The sequence below is a fragment of the Eurosta solidaginis genome, chromosome 2 (assembly GCF_040869045.1).
Source record: "Eurosta solidaginis isolate ZX-2024a chromosome 2, ASM4086904v1, whole genome shotgun sequence".
In the NCBI taxonomy this organism is placed as follows: Eukaryota; Metazoa; Arthropoda; class Insecta; order Diptera; family Tephritidae; genus Eurosta; species Eurosta solidaginis.
Genome location: NC_090320.1, coordinates 56,282,572 through 56,301,761, shown reverse-complemented (window position 1 = coordinate 56,301,761; position 19,190 = coordinate 56,282,572). Strand labels below are relative to the sequence as shown.

At 38.7% G+C, this 19,190-nt stretch overlaps 1 protein-coding gene across 1 annotated transcript in view; it reads right to left on the bottom strand.

Moving 5' to 3' along the window:
- cup overlaps nt 1-19,190 on the bottom strand; it is a 203,027-nt gene that overhangs the window by 40,729 nt on the left and 143,108 nt on the right. The gene's annotated exons all lie outside the window — the stretch shown is intronic.

Genomic DNA, 19,190 nt, shown 5'->3' with positions numbered 1-19,190 from the left:
GGGCGAGTTTTGGTCTAACTACTCTAAAGACTCTAATTTTGACGAAGCTTTTGTTTCACATAAAAATATGACTCTAGAAAACGGGTACCATAACGATACTCCTTCAACGCAAGCGAAACTAATTGACTTGCCCATAACAGAATTCGAATACGATTTGACGGTAAAAAACATGTCTGGAAAAACTCCAGGCAGAGATCGCATTTCGTACCCGATGCTTAAAAATCTACCGCAGAAAGTAAAACAAAGACTAATTGCGCTCTACAACAATATTTTAGAACAAGGTTCATTACCACTCACTTGGAAAAACTCCACCGTCCTTCCACTTCCAAAGTCGAAACAATGCACGTCACGTGCTTCCGGCTATAGACCAATATCCCTAATTCCTTGTTCAAGTAAAGTTATGGAAAAAATCATAGCAAAGCGCATCATGTGGTTTGCCTCGTCAAACGGTCTCATCGATCCACACCAGGTTGCCTTCAGAGGTCAAGGGACAATAGACGCACTCCTAATATTTGAACACTTTGCCACAACAGCTCTAGCTTCAAAAAACCATGTTTCTATCCTAAGCCTTGATTTTGAGAAGGCTTACGATAGAATCGGTGCTCATATCGTTCTTCGGCAACTAGCCGAATGGAAGATAGGAAAGAACATATATAACTACGTAAAAGATTTTCTATCCAATCGCTCTTTTAGTGTCAAAACATGTAATAAAACAAAATAAAAAAAATAAATGTAAGGCGCGATAACCTCCGAAGAGATCTAAGGCCGAGCTTCTCTTCCAATTTGCGTCGTGCTCCTCTTGATTTTTCCCTACAAATTGGCCGGACGGGACCTACATGTTTTATGCCGACTCCGAACGGCATCTGCAAGGCAGATGAGTTTTCACTGAGAGCTTTTCATGGCAGAAATACAATCGGAGCGCTTGCCAGACACTGCCGAGGGGCGACCCCGCTTAGAAAAATTTTCTTCTAATTGAAAAATCTTATTTCTAAAATTTTGATGTTGCTTTGCCCGGGAGTTGAACCCAGGGCATACGGTGTGATAGGCGGAGCACGCTACCATCACACCACGGTGGCCGCCCAAAACATGTAATAAGTATTCTAAAAATTATAAACTATTTAATGGTATACCTCAGGGTTCACCGTTGTCGGTAGTATTATTTATAGTAGCTTTCGATGAAATTAATAAAATCCTGTCTCAATACAAAAGAGTCCATAGGATTATGTATGCAGACGATTTGTTATTGTTTTCCAAATGTAAGGACTTATCGGTGGTCCAAAGCGATTTTTCTCAAATAATTTCAAAAATAACCAGCTGGTCAAACATCTCGGGAGCTAAGCTATCATACAACAAATGTACAACTTTCCACATTTGTAATAAAAAGCTATGTCCATCAATAAGTCTAAATTTTAATAATGTCGACTTTGTCAATAGCAGTAGTCTTAAGTTTCTGGGTATTGTATTTGACAAAAAGCTTACATATAAACTCCATGTCGAACATTTAGGAACAAGCTTAGATAAACGATTAAATGTAATAAAGTATTTATCATCGAAACATTGTCTGCTGCATCAAACAACTTTAATACGCATAACAAAAGCCTTGATCTTGTCAAAAATCGACTACGGCTTAACGATATACGGGCACTGTGCGCGCAGCATCATGAAACGCTTATTACCACCATACCACGCTGCAGCTAGAAGAAGCTTGCAAGCATTCCCGACATCTCCAACACGGTGCATACTGACAGAAGCAGGGCTTCCGACTGTGGAAGAAAGAACTAATCAAAACAGCTTGAAGTTGACGCATAAGCTCCTACACTGCAAAAACGCGATTCTATGGGAGGCAGTGAATTCAGTTGCAAGAAATAGCAAAGTATTACGCCGTATTTCAGCCATTACAAGGTGCATCAACACAGCGAAGGAAGCAGGCATTCCTATTAAGCCAGTAAAAAAGAACTGTAACACTCCTCCACCCTGGACTAACATGCAATCGTTTGTTATAACCGATATGAGCAGAAGCAACAAGAGTACCACACCGGCAGCAGTTTATAGACAAATCTTTAAAGATATCACAACAAAATTTGAACAGCAAGATTGGAAATTCACATACACCGACGGTACAAACATTCATTCCACAACAGCTTACGCGGTGGTAGATTCCAATCACAATACAATCACGGTCGGCCACCTACTACCATTTTGTTCTGTATACACTGCAGAAGCTAGCGCGGTACTACGCGCAACTCAATTTGCTCCTAGCACCAAAGAAAAATACATAGTATGTTCAGATAGCTTATCGACCATACAATCCATCACAAATATGTCCAGTACAGATAGCCTGACAGTAGAAATACGCAAAACACTTTTACAAAGCAACAGTCGAATAAAAATCATGTGGGTCCCAAGTCATGTTTCAATAGCTGGAAATGAAGCAGCTGATGAAATAGCTAAGTTAGCAGCCCAAGAACCACTTATAGTTCAAAACTTTATCTCTAAAAAGGATATCTCCAAACTGGCTCAAATACACATACTTAAAGCAAAACTCGAAGATTGGAAGAATTATATCCACCACTACTCGAATATAAACACCAGCGGAAAGAGTCCTATATTCCCGATTAAAGTCACCTGCAACAATTTGAAAGCGTTTATCCGACTACGAATAGGACACACGATTATTACACACGAGGCGGTTCTTAAAGGATCGAGCGTGTCACAGTGCCCCTACTGTAATGCAGAAACCAACTCTGTGATTCATCTCCTCGACAGATGTCACCATTTCGCAATAACCAGAGCAAGCCTATTTGGAAACACAAACCCTTCTAGTTTATTAAGAAATCATAATGCTGTATCTATAGACAAAATAAATGAATTCCTTAGGTTAACAGATCTTAAGAAATTAATCTAGAGTTAATTATCTATAAGCCTTTAGTTAATCTAAGCAAAAACTGTAACTTAAAAAACAAGCGAGCCGAAGGTATTCTTACTAGTGCTCCTTTTCCAGTAAAGAAGGCATGTTGCGCTTCTTTTCTTCTAATAAATAAATAAAATAAGATACGTAAGTCACTAGTTATCTAGTCATCACTTAATCTTTCATGATTCATCACATTTAATCAATATCATTGTCAAAACAAAAAATCCATAAAAATCTCATTTAATTGTAACTATCAAGTTGTAAAATACAATATCGTTTTGTAATTATCTGTAAATATATTACCTTTTGCACCTCCACCCTAATATGGCAGAAACATCAAAATAAAGCAATCAACATACAACCAAGGAAATACATCACTACCCAAGTACAACCTGGCGCTATAGCGGACACATAAATATCCGTGCCATTATCAATACTCACAAAACGAGTATTCAAAAAATGTAAGTGGTTATTTAACAATATTCCCGTTTTTAATGCAATAAAAATAGATTATTGCGGTAATTCTTTACTTTAGCTTACCACTCCTTCGTCTTTCTAACTTCTAATTGAATATCTAAAATATAATATCCGTTGATGTTGAAGATTTTTGTTTACCATTGGGAAGAAGTTTAGTGTGAAACTTATTTTGTTAGATCTGATGCTGTCTTCTTTTATTACTTCTATGCTGTTAAATATATCTTTATATTCCTGGTATACTTTGTAGTAGCTTGTGTTCATAAAGTTATTTTTTTCCAAAATCTTTTTAGCTGGTAGTTCATATGCAAAACATTTTGCAATTTCTTTAGCTGTTGCGAACTGAAACCTTAGATGTGGCGGTAGTTCCGCCGACATGTGGTATAGTATATTTGTAGGAGTTGATCGGATGAAGTCCAAGCATCTTCTTAGTTGTGCATTCATACATACTTTTGGTTTGGATAGTGCTGTGTTGTTGATATTTGAGAATGATGATGCTGCATACTCAATTTTGGGTCTGATTATAGCTTTATACAGCTGTAAACCAGTAGCCGGGTGGGCTCCATATTTAATCCCGTTAATAATGTTTGTAAAGTTACCTGTTTTGTTTATATGAGTTGTTATCTTTTGAACGTGTTCAGCTATGGAATTGTTTGTTGTGATCATACGTCCGAGATATTTTACTGTTGCCACTTGCTGCACTGTGTTGTTTTCAATTTGACAGTTTATCGCTTCGTGACGTCGACTGAAATGTGTAACACTGGATTTGCGTGGATTTATTTTGAGTTTAATAGCCTTGCATTTTTCATTGAATTGATTTACTGTATTTTGTAATATATCTTTTGCTGTGAGTAAGTTGTAGTGATGACATATTATGAAAAAATCATCCGCGTACTGAAAGAGGTTGCAGTTTTCGTTGTTTAGTGTATGTAGGCTAATTGTGTAAATGTTGAAGAGAAGTGGGCTTAGACCACTTCCCTGACATAACCCTTGCCTTGTAGTTTTATATATGTTTTCTAATTTCAGGACCCTGTTATTTAGGAATGACCATATCCAGGTAATTATTTTCTTTGGTATTCCGTACTCATTAAGTATTTGCTAGTATGCTTATATCTACTGATTCAAATGCTTTGCTTATATCTACACAAGCAGCCATTACTTGATGCCCTTTCATTTTAGCTTCTTCAACTGCTAGTAGCACATGATTTATACAATTGGAAGTTGACCTTTTCTTCCTGAAGGCATATGATTGTTCCGGTAGTTGGTTTGTTATGTGTTGTTCTATTATTTCTTTAATTTGGTTTTCCATAATTTTAAAAATATTGGTAAGAGGTTTATTGGTCTGTAATTCGTAAGTACTGCCGGGTCCATACCAGGTTTTCGTATTGGTACAATTTTGACAGTTCTCCAGCCTTTTGGAATTCGTTCTGATTTCCATACTTCATTTATTGAGTCAAATAATGCTTTTTTACTTTCTTCCCTTAAGTTTTGGATAATTTTGTAGCTGATCCCATCATGTCCTTTGGCCGAATTTGGGTTCCTGCTACTAATGAAGTTGTTAAATCTTTCTTCTGATAGTTCGGGCATTGTATTGTTTTTAAAACATTGTATATTTAGCAAATTATTGTTTGGAGGGTTATCTCTAGCTATGGTTTCAAGAAAATCGTATTTTTGTTGGTCTGTCCATGAGTTTCCCAGATTTTTTTTTTCACATTTGTATTTCGCAATGTTTTTGGAAGTTTTCCAAAACTGACTAATACTTGTGGGATTTGAAAGTTCGTTTAAAGTTTCTATAAATTTATTCTTTATAATTTCTTTTATGTGTTCTCTGACTGCCTTTATTGCTTCAGCCAAGGCATTTCCGTTTTCGATACTATTGTCTTGTAAAAATTTCGCTCCTGCTACATTTCGTAGCCTTATTAATTTGGTACACTCTTCATCCCACCAATGTTTTGGAACATATTTGTTGTTGGCTGTATTACTATTGTTTGTTTTTTAACTGCTTCTTTAATTGTACTGTATATGTTAGCAATCTCACTGGGGAGTGAATCTTTGTTCAGCTCATCTATTACTCTCTGCAATAATATCTTTTTTGTTTTTATGTTTTTGATTTGTGCTTTACTTATTACTGTTTCTGTTGGCATGTGGTGACTATTGGTTATTTTTGTATTAATTCTTCTCCATTTGACGTTTCCTGAATAGCCGTTATAAAAAGTTAGATCTATTGCTGATGAGGTTGCATTTGGCGGTGTGAAAGTTGGTTTTCTATTATTTATACATGTAAAATTGTTGCTTACTGTTATTTCTTCTAAAATGTCACCCTTTCGGTCGGTGACACTGTTGCCCCATGTCATTGATTTTGCATTAAAATCACCCAGTATTAAAGAATTTTGTTGTTCTCTGTTCACCCAAGTGAAAATAGTTTCGATTCTATTTTTGAATTGATTATTACTAATAGTTGGTGCTAGGTAAGTACAAATAATATTTAAATTAGTTTTAAGATTAAGTGTTGTTATTCCTATTGTTTCGTCAGCTTTAATGTTGAGTATCGAAAATTTTATATTTTTGTTAATATAAATTCCTACTCCACCATATCCATCTGATCTACATTTGCAAATAAATTTATAATTTTTAAAACTTGTACTTGCATTGTTTAGTATCCACGTCTCGCAGATAGCTGCAATGTCTATTTTGTTGTTTTCTAAATATATTTCTAGTAGCTCTTTGTTAGTATCTTTTTTTAAACTTTGGATATTATACTCAATTACTTTGAGTGCCATGCTTGCAGTTTTTTAAAAGGGCTATGTCAGTGTTAATGTTGAATCTGTTGATATCGTTCCGAACATTGTTCCAAAATTCTCTCACTGGTTGTGGGACGTCTTTTGTCCACTGAGAAATTTGCTTAGTTATTTCCTGATTAAGGTTGTTAATAAATTTTTCATAATTTGTCGATTGTGCTTGGGCATTTTTCTGAATGTAATTTATTCTGTCCTGTAGGGTGAATTTATTGGTTCTACTTACTTCAGCGTTATTAGATAGTGTTTTTGAATACGGCATATATCGGTGTATTGACTTTGCGGCTTCAACATGGTTGTTGATGGTTTTAGTCTCAGTTGTAATCTTTGGGAATTCATTGTTAAAGTTATGTATTTTTATTTCTGGTTTTTTATCAAACAAATGTGGGTATCTAGCTTTTATTTCTAACCTAGTCAGGTTTTCAGCAATCATTGCTTTTTTGATTGCATACTCTTTTTCTCTGGCTGGGCAGGTTTTAGCTATTGCAACATGTTCCTGGCCGCAGTTTGCACATTTAGTGTTTGTACAGTCTGCACTGTTTTTGTTTTCATGATATTCTGCGTATTTATAACACGTTTGTTGTTGTTGTTTGCAGTGCACTGTGTAGCACTGTGGTACCATTATATAATGTTTTACTGTAACTCTAGTTGATGCGAAAACGATGTATTTTGGCAGCACATTGCCTTTGAATATAATTTTAACCCTTTCCGTGGGTTTTTTATCTTCGTTTGGTCCCTTTAACAGTCTTTGAATTTTTATTATTGTAATTTCTGATTTTATGAATTCATTCAGTTCTTCATCTGTTATGTCTACAGAAATATCATATATGATACCTGCTTTTGAGGTTAGGTGCTCTAGTATTTTTGCCTCGTAGCAATTTTCTTTAAATCCGGGGTGGATTTTGATGTCGTTTGCTGCTTTTGCACTTTTTGCGACTATTTTACAACGTCCAAATCCAACTTTGCTCACATCTATGTTGGTTATACCTAGCTTCGTGCAAAGCATGGATAAAGTCACATTGTTTATAGTGTAACGAATTTACGTGCAAATCCTCTTATTTGCAATCCTCTGCTAAATTCGAATCACTAAACTGTTGAATAAATAACTCCAATATTGAATAATGGAAAAATGGCCTTTATTAAAGTACTTCACAATGACACTTATACTTTGCTACTCGCTGGCTTAATAACCAAACTGATTGATAATTCAAATTGAACTCTACTATTGGCCGCCAGATCGCGTGCTTAATCAATAACTGATTGATTGCTCAACTCAAACTGAATTACTTCTTACTTGCCTGCCCCGCTTTTATAGTTTACGCTGCATACTTCTAGGCTCTTCCATTTCCAGAACTTACAACTATATTCGTGTGTGTATAGTTCTCATATAGTTTCTACTTGTTTACAATTGTCTACTTTTTAGCGCTTCTCAGATGTACATATGTGATTTTGTAGTTTACAGTCTCCCGCACACACATAAGCGTATAAGTAAATTCATCTGTGTGCGACATCTCATCTCTCGCTGCCTTGTATGTAAATGTTGCTCGTCGGAATGTGTACATATGTGTAGACGCAATTATTGATTCGTTTATGTAGATACATAATGATTGAATTATTGATGTGAATTCACGTCACTGCTTAGCATCGGCCTGGAGATGGCAGCACTCCTTAGTTTTGCTAATATTCGTAACACTGCCCTCCACCTAAGTCTGATCGTCCCGATCAGACAAATCTCCCAATCTAAACGCCGCTAGCATCTCCAAATGTACCACCCTTCTAATCCGTGGTTTCCCAGTGGTTTGTATGCGGTAGATGGTATCACTGATCTTCTTCACAACTTTGTACGGGCCTTCCCAACTGCACCGAAATTGGGCTGGAACACCTTTCCGCCGGTGAGGGTTGTTTAACAGTACCAAATCTCCATTCCGGAAACCTTCCGAATTATTTTCCCTGTCGTACCTGTGTTCCATCTTACTACTCATTATTCTGGATCGTTCTCTCGCACTCTGTTGCTTGGCCAATGAAGAACTACTTTGTAGAGCTTGTTCTTGACGGATTGGCTTCACATACTCAGTATCGTTCCGACGTTTCCCAACAAAAGTGCGCGCTGGCTTGAAACCATCCTTGAATTCTTTCTGAAAAACTCTTTCAGTGAATTTAGTGCGTCCATTAGGGTTTGTTGATGCCGGTCTTTTCCTCGCAGGTACTTTTAATTTCGCTTTATTTGGCACATTCGATCCATCAACCTTTGCTCGATCTACTTTCCTTGACTTTCGTGGTCTCTGTCGAATCTCCTCCACCAGCACTCGCTTACTGCTGAACCCTTTTTCCAAACTGAAGTTAAGTGGCACATCTTGGTTCTCATAATGCATCACCCTTCTCTGCATATCGATCTTGATGTCATGGTCAACCAAGAAATCCACTCCCAATATAACTTCATCAACGATCTCCGCCACAACGAATTTGTGTAGAACTATGACCTTCCCAATTAGGACTTCACCATATTACTTCTCCCTGAATTTGGTTATATTCGCCTGTGACCGTACGCAACCTCGCTCCAGGTAATCACTTTACTCTCTTGTATACCAAATCAGATCGAATCAAGGAATGAGATGCGCCCGTATCTACAGTCAGTACACGCTCCTTGCCATCGACATTCCCTCTGACGGTAAGACTGCTCGATTTTCTACCAATTTGCAACACAGATATCACAGGGCATTCAATAGCTGGATCTAGCTCTCGATCTCTACCTCTTACTCGCTCTTGCTCATCTCCTCCAGCTTTGCGTTTACGGCCACCCACATTGTTGGAACTATTAGGACCAAGATCGCAGTGACGTGCAATGTGACCGGACTTCCCGCATTTGAAACATTTTCATAACTCCGGCATTTTTCTCTTGTGATTCCTTCAGAGCTTCCAAAATTGTATCTATCCACTCCGGCCTTTCTACTTCCACAAGATGAGCTTTGTATGCTGGTTTACTCAATAATGACGCCGTTTCCTGAGTCAATGCATGGGATACCGTTTCAGAAAATGTTTGCTTTGGGTTCGCGTATGTGGCTCGCTTCGTTTCGACGTCCCGTATGCCATTTATAAAGCTCTGAATCTTCACTCTTTCCGTGTATTCCACGGGTGCATCCGCATTTGCAAGATGAGCCAATCTTTCAATGTCCGAAGCAAACTCCTGCAAAGTCTCGTTAGCTTTTTGGTAGCGGTTTTGCAATTCTATTTGAAATATCTGTTTCCTGTGTTCGCTTCCGTATCGCCGTTCTACAGTAGCCATCAATGCGTCATAACTGTTCCGTTCGTACTCTGGAATAGTCTGTAAGATTTCGGCAGCTGGTCCTTTCAATGCTACGAAGAGTGCGGCAACTTTATCTTCCACATTCCAGTTGTTCACTGCTGCGGTCTTCTCAAACTGTAGCTTAAAGACCTGGAAAGGAACAGAACCGTCAAAGGATGGTGTTTTTACCTTTGGATTACTCGCTGAAACTGCTGGACGATTTAATTGTAACTGCTGAATCCGATATTTCAAAGCATCCATCTCAGCTTCCATTTTATCTTGTCGTTCACTAAAACCCTCCAACTGCGATGATATGCGATCCTCTTGCGCTTTCAACTGCTGAGCCAACTGAGATATCATATATGTCTTCTGTTCTTCCAGTTGCGATGGCATATATGTCTTCTGTTCTTCCAGTTGAGATGACATTTGCGACGACATTTCTGAAATACGCGTTTCTTGTGCTTCCATTTGTGATGACATATACGTTTTCTGTTCTTCCAGTTGAGTTTCCATCTTGGATGTTATACGGGTTTCCTGCGATTCCAGTTGTGAAGAAATTTGTGTCGACATTTCTGAAATACGTGTTTCTTGTGCTTCAATTTTCGATGTTACTGTCGACGTTTGTGCAGATATTGCAGCCAATATCACGTTCAAGTCTGTGCTGGTAACCGTTTGCGATGTTTCGTTTTTCTCTTCAATTTTTGTTGTCTCCTCGCCATCAAGATGAAAGACATACTCTTCCACATCAATTCCTTCTGCTTCCATTGCCTCTCGTAGCCGTGCCTGAAGTTCAAGTTTAACGCCGCTTGTATTCAATCCACGGGTCTCCAACTCCTTCTTTAGTTGCTGGGTCTTCAATTCACTGAACTTTGCCATGTCCTTGTCCTTTGGAATTTATTCAACAATTCCTCTTCTGACACCAATTGTAACGAATTTACTTGCAAATCCTCTTATTTGCAATCCTCTGCTAAATTCGAATCACTAAACTGTTGAATAAATAACACCAATATTGAATAATGGAAAAATGGCCTTTATTAAAGTACTTCACAATGACACTTATACTTTGCTACTCACTGGCTTAATAACCAAACTGATTGATAATTCAAATTGAAATCTACTATTGGCCGCCAGATCGCGTGCTTAATCAATAACTGATTGATTGCTCAACTCAAAGTGAATTACTTCTTACTCGCCTGCCCCCCCTTTAATAGTTTACGCTGCATACTTCTAGGCTCTTCCATTTCCAGAACTTACCAACTATATTCGTGTGTGTATAGTTCTCATATAGTTTCTACTTGTTTACAATTGTCTACTTTTTAGCGCTTCTCAGATGTACATATGTGAGTTTGTAGTTTACAGTCTCCCGCACACACATAAGCGTATAAGTAAATTCATCTGTGTGTGACATCTCATCTCTCGCTGCCTTGTATGTAAATGTTGCTCGTCGGAATGTGTACATATGTGTAGACGCAATTATTGATTCGTTTATGTAGATACATAATGATTGAATTATTGATGTGAATTCACGTCACTGCTTAGCATCGGCCTGGAGATGGCAGCACTCCTTAGTTTTGCTAATATTCGTAACAATAGGTTTTTTTTCGTTTTTGTCAATATAAACTATAAATGGACCCTTATGGTCTTCTCCGTATTCTAGTGTATTTTCTTGTATGTCTACTGGTTTCTCCTTTACCTTACAATTTTCTTGCTCGGATTCCATTGATTCATCCATAATTTCGTTCGATTTATTTTCAGATGGTTTTTTTTGTTCTCCGACTCCAATTTGTCTTTGTTGCCCCTCTTTTTCTTTTTTCTTTCTTTTTTGGGAGGCTCATCTCCCCGTATCACTATCCATTTTAAATATTCGCTTTCCTTTCTATTTTTGCTCAGTTCCCACACCCGATTGCAATTTGATTTTATTAAAAAGATTTTTCTTTATTAATTTGAATTCTCAAAAAGGCGCGTCTTTATGCTTCGATAACCGATATCAGAATGTGATGATTGAGGTTAAGTAATACAGAGTAGGCCCCCTGCATTACGACGGAATCGTAACGAGAAGAGGAAGAGCAAATGATTTTTCGAAATCAGCTGTTTGTACGGAATGTGTGAGCATTGGAACAAAATAAATTTAAGAAAATTTGTAAAAAATACTGAAAAACGTTTATATTTCATTATCCACGCCATTTTGTACAAAAAAAAGCAATAGAATATATTGTCGCAGTGTTATATTTTTTTTGAGTAAAGTGCTTTCGTAATTGTAAGTGTGTTTTTGTCGTTCTTTTGGGCAATCCCCTGCCGTGGCCACCAAGTTTTGTTAAAACGGATTCCTGCACGATTATAGCTGACATTTTCTGAATTTTATGGATGCTAATTTCATTGCACTGGCCTAAAATACTTTATAAAGATTTATTTATTCTCTTCGCAAGGATTGTTTACATTTTCGCTTCACCTTCCTCTACTCCGGCAGCTTGCTTTGGCATATAACTGGACCCAACGAACAGACACAAATTATAGCTGTCTATTATAATGGAACCAGAGAATTTAAACACAATGAGAAGGCGTTTTTGCTAGATTCCAACTTTTTTGCATGTGAACACGTCTTGCACTTCACCACACACAATCCAATTTCAATGTTAACCAGTTAACAGCAGAAAATTCTCTGTCAACAGTTTCAGCTGGTCTATAAATTCTCTGGATTTTCTCTTAATATGATTTCTTTGTGGGAATATAGGTATTTAATAGGATTAATTAAATTTAAATTTTATTACTTGTAGCAATATATTTGCTTGTTTTATGATCTAATATGAATTTGAACTTAATTAATATAATAATAGCAATATATTTGCTTGTTTTATGTTGCAGCAAATTGCAGAAATTTTGCTTATTTCTTTACAAACAAAAACCAATTCATATACCCAAAATATGCCCTTTCATGAAATGTATGTAAATTAATCATACATTTATGAATTATCCCGTCCCTTTTTATTGAAACCTACCGAAATCGTGCCCTGGACGTTTTTATACGTGGGCTTAACGGCGAAATGTCGCGAATGCTCCTTATACGACGCCCTAAAACATTGCCAGAGGCACATTCAGCCTGTTTGGAAATCCAAAATGTGGATTTCCGAAATTTTTCTGTTCATACGAACAATTCCAATAACCGTGTGGCTGTCCCTGTTAACAATTTGCCAGGTACCTCCTCATTTAGGAATAGGATCAAGCCTCCCCAGTTACCCCCTAAACCTACTTGGCGCAACCAGGAAAAGCACTCATATGTAAGGAGTGACCGCCCGTCAGGTCGATTTGGAAATGCCAGCACCCCACTACATTCGCCTGTAGAGAAAATGGACGTAGACCCCTCGGTACAGACACGCAACGTTAATTACATGAATCGCCCAAATCCGTTTAAAAGAAGCGCAAGTTCAGAAAATCTACCACGGAAGCAGCAAAGGGTGTTCCATACTACACCCGAGGAGAGCGAAGAGAGAGATGTGGACCTGAAGGAATCGCCAAGTGAAAACAACTCGGAGGATTTTCTGTCTTCCGGTCATCTAGCGTACCATACGTAGAATATACCTTGCCTGACGGTCGTGTGCTGGATTTCCTCGTGGATACCGGCGCAAATAAGAATTTCATAAAAAATAATATTGCAACGAAAACAACTCCTGTAAAAAATTATTCAATGTAGCTTCGGTGGGGGTAGCGTGCCAATAAAGGATAAAGTAAAACTAAAATTATTCGAAAGTGTGGGTAACTCCACCGAATTTAATTTCTTCGTTTTACCGACTCTTAGTGAATTCTGCGGAATCATTGGGGACGATACGCTGAGGAAATTAGGCGCGATAATAGATAGGAAGAATAACCTCCTTAGTATAGACAATTACAAAATCCCCTTGAAAGACAGAAGATCTCTCGATGTAAACTTCACATTAGGAAAGGACCTACCTCTTGATATCCATGGAAAGGTCAATTCACTATTGGAAAAATACTCTGGTCTTTTCAAACCACTTAACGGTTATGAGCTTGCAAACACGAATATCCGTGCAGAAATAAAGACATCAACTGACGAACCGGTGTATAGTAAATCCTACCCCTACCCAGCATGTATGAGAGATGAAGTCGAAAAACACATAAATGAGCTCCTAGACGAAGGTGTCATCCGGCCGTCGAAAAGCCCATACAATTCTCGAATTTGGGTAGTCCCTAAAAAGCCTAAGGCGAATGGGGACAAACAGTATCGTATGGTTATAGACTATAAACGGTTGAACGCTGTAACTATCGCCGGTACTTACCCAATTCCCGACATAAACGCCACTCTTTGCAGCCTTGGCCAAGCCAACTTCTATACTACAATTGATTTGACTTCCGGATTTCACCAAATTCCCATGAAGGATTCGGACATCCCAAAGACATCCTTCTCCACAATGAATGGCAAATACGAATTTCTTCGGTTGTCATTCGGTTTGAAAAATGCGCCTGCTATTTTCCAAAGGATGATAGACGATGTCCTCAAGCAGTACATCGGGAAAATTTGTTACGTCTATATCGACGACATCGTCGTATTTGGCAAGGATGCAGAGGAACACCTCGTTAATGTTGAGAAGGTTTTTGCAACGCTTTGGGAGGCGAATCTTAAGGTTAATTTGGAAAAGACATGCTTCTTTGAAAAAGAAGTCGAATTTCTAGGCTATGTTATTACTGCCGATGGAGTACGCGCTGACCCAAAAAAGGTAGAAGCTATTAAAACGATTTAACCCCCGGAAAATTTGAAGGATTTAAAAAGTTTCCTTGGTATGACCTCATACTATAGGAAATTCATTAAGGATTACGCCAAGGTCGCAAAGCCACTCATCAACCTCACTCGGGGGGAAAATGCACAGGTAAAAGCAAACGCGTCCAAAAATGTAGCGATTATGCTTAACAAGGATGCCTTAGAGGCCTTCTGCGAGCTGAAACAACTACTGTTGTCAGCGGAAGTATTAGCATTTCCAGATTTTTCCAAACCATTTATAGGCGCAATTACAATGCAAAGCTCAAGCGATAGAAAGCTCGTATAGAGGAATATAACTGCGAGTTAATCTACAAGCCAGGTAAGACAAATGTAGTCGCTGATGCACTCTCCCGTCTCAAGACGGAAGTGAACGCACTCACTGACTCCATAGCTGTACAACCATCGAGTACTATAGCTGACGCGGTGTCTGAAACTCCGCAGAGCAGGATAGCTCTGACCTCATACCTCACGTAGAGGCACCCAGAAATGTGTTTAGAAATCAAATAATTTTTAGGAGGGGGGCGAGTTGCGAGTGTACAGAAGAGCCTCATAGGGGGTACAAGAGGTACTTTGTCACAAAGCCTGTATTAAGCGTCGAAGCTTTGTCACCAGTCCTCAAAAGTTACCTCATCCCAAATGTTATAAATGTCACTAAAATTCCGGAAGATGATCTCCATAGTTTGCAGGCTGTATACGTTAACAATTTCAGCAGATATAAAATTAGGATCACGCAGCGCGTGACAATAGCTGATAGGGTATTCGACATTATCGAGGAGCACAAGAGCGCGCATCGAAATGCTCATGAGAATAGGGAACGGGTACTGGACAAATTTTATTTTCCCGCAATGTTCAAACAGATTAGGGAATACATTAGCCAATGCGAAACATGTAAATTGAAGAAATACGTTAGGCACCCTTCTAAACCATATGAGCAACCAACTCCCATTCCTAGTTATCCGTGCGAAATCTTGCACATCGACATTTTCGAAATTGAACGACAAAAATATTTGAGTTGTATCGACAAATTTACCAAATTTGCTAAGCTCTTCCCAATCAAAAATAAGTCACCTCCTCATTTGCGAATGAACCTAACGATCACGCTGCATTATTTCACAGTGCCACGAGCCTTGGTCATGGACAACGAACGCGGATTTTTGTCACCACTTTTATTAAATTATATCAGGTCCTTAGGGATAGAAATATACCAAACACCAACGCAGCGAAGCGAGGCCAATGGTCAGGTAGAGAGGCTACACTCTACCTTGATCGAAATATACCGCTGCCTTTCCGTTGAATTTCCTAGATTAACACCTGAAGAACGCGTCGCAATAACTGTGGATAGGTATAATAACACGATACGTTCCATAATAAAGCGCAAACCGGCTGATGGTTTTCTGACAGCTAGGATAAATTACCAGGATTTAGCAAACTTCAGGGAGCGCACTAACGAGGCTCTTCTTCTACACGAACAGGAAAGTAGGAACATTCCTCGAAAAATACTATTACTAACAAAAAACTAAAGCTAACTAACTTACAAAAAAATAACAAAAAAAGAAAAAATATAAATCTAACAAAAACTAACAACTAACTTACTAAATTAATTACTGAAACTAACTGTCAGAAAAATTCCACTTTTAACATCACTCCTGGGTCCTCGTAAAATCCTGTCAAACCCTTGCCGACCCGAACTCCACTCATTAGGTATAGCAGTAGGATTTAAAAATAGTCTACTTTATACTTGAAAAGTTAATTACAATTTGAAATCTAAAATCTACCTAAATTAAAATGAAATTTGAAATTTACTTAGACTAGTACTTAAACTTTGAAATGTAAAATTTTTAATAGCAATAGTTGACTATGTATTTCACTAGTTATTAGAATTATGTGTACTTCGACTCCTAAAATCTGCTTCTGGGCATCCGCACAAGCATATGTGGTATTCGATCTCGACTCGCCCGTGGTAACCGTACGTGATGGGTACGGCTGGATAATCAATGGCTACTTCAAATTAATTCATGTAATCAACCTAGCCCGTTATGAGGAAATAGCAAACCGCCTGGAAATTGAAGTCAAGAAACTGGATGAAACGAACGACCTCACAGACGTCATTTTTTTCCACTTGAGTAAAATCCAAACGCAGCTCGAGGAGTTAAAAGGTCCAAAGAACAAGAGAATCAAGCGATCAATCAACTAGATAGGATCGGCTTGGAAATGGATAGCCGGTTCCCCCGACGCTTCCGACTGGGATGAGCTCCTACGAGCCCAAGACACTCTAGTATCTAACAATAACCAACAATACAAGGTAAACTCTGAAATATTTAAGAAAACTCAGAGTTATTGCAGGTTGTCAACGGCATCGTAACCAACACAAATGACATCATTGGCCAGAATCATCTCATAAAGCTTTCACAAGAAATTCTTCAGAAAGTCATGATCCTGAAGGACGATATGAACGAACTGGTGCAGGCCTGCCAGATGGCTAAGGCAGGTATTGTCAACAGCAACCTACTAGAAAAGAAGAGATCAATGGACTTATAAGCGAATTAGATGTCCTTCCATACAGCAATGTGATCGAAGCAATAGAACTCAGCGAACCTTCAATCTACACCAACGGCACGATGCTACTGTACGTTGTGTCCATGCCAAAGGTGGCCCAAACGAGATTTAACCATCTGATCACCAGAGCAATTGTAAAAGACGGACATCGCATAGACCTGAAGTACAGCACAGTCTTAATCAACAAAGAGCAAACGTATGGTATCAAGGATAGCTGCACCCACCTTACAAGCGCAATGGTATGCAAGCAAAAAGCGCTGGACCTACTTCGAGAGGACGACTGTCTGCCACGTCTGCTCAAAGGTGGTAAAACTAGTTGTCGGTACATCAATTGCAATGACTCAACGATCGAGGTGATCAAGGAAGACACGATTCTCTAAGACAATTTCAATAACACCGTGTGGTCAGGTGATACTCCTAATCACTTGAGCGGCTTTTACATCCTTCAACTGGACAATGAAACGATCCGCATTAGTGACAGAACCTACTGGAGTATGAGTAGTTCAGGAGTTCAAATACTCCCCCCTGTGCTATCTACTATTGCAAATAAAAGCCTTGCAGTTAACCTTAATCTTGTACACGAGATGACAATCGGAAATGTTAAGCTCTTGAGGTACCTGAGGGACAAAACAAATTGGTTCACGGCGTCGGAAACTTTGGGGCTACTTCTGCTCCTACTCATGATTTGGATAATTTGGAAGAAATTAACAACGGAGCCAAAATTCCCGAAATTGCGGCTATCCATTAGAAGACAACATAAAGAGGACACTTTTCCAAATCGTAATCTGCGGGACGCAGATCTTTAAAGGGGGAAGAGTTAACACGCGCCAGTTGCCCTTATCGCAACATTCCCACGTATGGCCAGTACACGCGCGCCGAGTCAGCAAATTATATTTCTCACAACATACGGCTGCGCATGGCAACCTAACACCTTAATTCAAGGCCATGGTTAGTGACGGCAACTAACACCTGCAAATTATGGTTCTCACTACATACGGCCGCGCATGGCAACCTAACACCTTAATTCAATCGGGACGGATTAGCGTTAACAATAAATTAGTCTTAGTTCTAATTGTGAATTAATTACATTAAAATATACTTGAAGAATACTATTTGAACTTGTGTTGTTTAGTGTTGTTGGTTGGGCGAGTTGGCCCAACAAATTAATTTTTTTTATAAACAAGGACTATAGTCCTTTAACTTATATAACATTTTGGAAAACACAAAAACCTGATTATTTAGTAAATAATACACCTAGAATTTTGAAATTTGACGTGTGGACTGATATTGGTGCTTGTTACCGGAACGTACGGGATCTATATCTGGCAAGGGACCATCAACATCGATAAAACTCCCCAAAACCTTCGCGTGATGTTTTTATCGCTACATCAACAACAACAGTGGTAATGAGGGGACGAAGGTTCACTTTATACTTGTAAGAAAGCGAAGTTTCGAGCAGGGCAACGTTTATCGACTATGTTTGTAATATAATTGTCGGAATATACATTAAACGAGATTGGAGCCAAGTTTGTCTTCCAATTTGTGGCGTGCTACTTTTAGGGCTTCACTCTGTATTGGAAACGCGAGTCACTCTAGTTCAACTTCGTTCTGGATACTGTAACATGTTAAACTCTTACCTGTCCAGAATCAACTCCGACAAACAAAATATATGCACCGCTTGCAATGTGTCCCCACACGACACCAACCCCTCTCATCACCTCTGTTGAAACAGCAAGTTTCCTTGGACTCCCGTTACAGGATATTGATGACAATTAGTGATCGGTCGCACCTATTGGGTGGGGTGTAGCACTGTTACTACAACAACAACAACAACGATAGCTCAGACGAACAATTCGCCTACAAACGATTTCGTCTAGAAACGGTATTCTCTATAATTTTTGTTCGGCTTTTACGTTTCTTACTTTATGTCAAGTGATAAAGCGAAAGCTAGCATTAGCTGTTCGTCTCTGAGGCAAAGCGATCGTTAGTTCCGTAATAGAGAATAAGGCCCTTAATTTTTTCTTAACTCCGAACGCATCTGCAAGTGACTTTTCGCTGAGCGTGGCGTGCTACTTTTAGGGCTTCACTCTGTATTGGAAACGCGAGTCACTCTAGTTCAACTTCGTTCTGGATACTGTAACATGTTAAACTCTTACCTGTCCAGAATCAACTCCGAAATACAAAATATATGCACCGCTTGCAATGTGTCCCCACACGACACCAACCCTTCTCATCACCTCTGTTGAAACAGCAAGTTTCCTTGGACTCCCGTTACAGGATATTGATGACAATTAGTGATCGGTCGCCCCTATTGGGTGGGGTGTAGCACTGTTACTACAACAACAACAACAACGATAGCTCAGACGAACAATTCGCCTGTAAACGATTTCGTCTAGAAAC